This window comes from Pteropus alecto, unplaced genomic scaffold (assembly GCF_000325575.1).
Source record: "Pteropus alecto unplaced genomic scaffold, ASM32557v1 scaffold131, whole genome shotgun sequence".
In the NCBI taxonomy this organism is placed as follows: Eukaryota; Metazoa; Chordata; class Mammalia; order Chiroptera; family Pteropodidae; genus Pteropus; species Pteropus alecto.
This window is the reverse complement of record NW_006434709.1, coordinates 1,518,976-1,520,039: the sequence shown is the minus strand read 5'-3', so window position 1 is coordinate 1,520,039 and position 1,064 is coordinate 1,518,976.

The following is a 1,064-nucleotide window of genomic DNA, read 5'->3' as shown; positions in this document are numbered from 1 at the left end:
GCATGCTAAGCGAAATAAGCCAGAGAGAAAAAGTTGAAAATCACATGATATCACCTATATGTGGGATATAAACCTAAAAGCAACAAATGAGCAGGACAGAGACTCATGGACATGGACTATAGATTAGTGGTTACCAGAGGTTAAGAGGGGAGGGAGTAGGGGTGAGGTAGATGGGGTAAAGAGGGTCAAATATGTGGTGTCAAAAAGAAATCTTATTATGGGAGGTGAATACATGGTGTAAATATATATATGCCTTACTGTTAAAGTGTACAGCTGAAATTTATTGGATTTCGTTAACTAATGTCACCATTAAAAAATAAATAAATTTTAAAATAAAATAAAATTTAATTTAATTAAAATAAAAATATAGATAAAATAAAAATTGGTAGTATTCCAGATATTTTTAAGAACAGAATTAACAGCACTTGGTAATGGCTTTGGTGTAGAACATTTTGGGGTGGCATTATCAATTAAATTTTTCAGTATTTTGTGCTGCCTCCTTCTGTCCCATTATCACTGTCCAGGAGAACCATGTTGGATTATACAATATAATTCTAATTTTAAATTCCAACTTGTTGCCTCTAAATCAGTGGTCCCCAACATTTTTGGCACCAGGAACCAGTGCTCCTATGAGAATCTAATGCCTGATGATCTGAGGTGGAGCTGAGGCGGTGATGCTAGTGCTGGGGAGCAGCTAACAGACCATGGGCAGTACCGGGTCTACAGCCCGGGGCTTGGGGACCCCTGGTCTAGATGACACTTTTCAAAGTTCTTGGTATTCCTAATTTTAGCACTGCTAAAATTATGATCTTTGCTATTTTGATTTATTTTGTTCTTTTCATTTCAGTTGCATGGACCTGGGTTTGATTAGCTAGTCTGCTCCTACCCCCGAGTTATTCTCAGAAATCTGCCTGTAAGGTTCTCTGTGACTATTTCCCCCTTCACTTTTTACTGGTTGTTTAAATACGTTAGGAGGAAAGGTCATCTGCTAGAGCTGCATCCAAGATCTGAAAAGAAAAGATTTAGAATAGTGGTAGAGGAGAAAGGAAGAGGAAACTCACCGC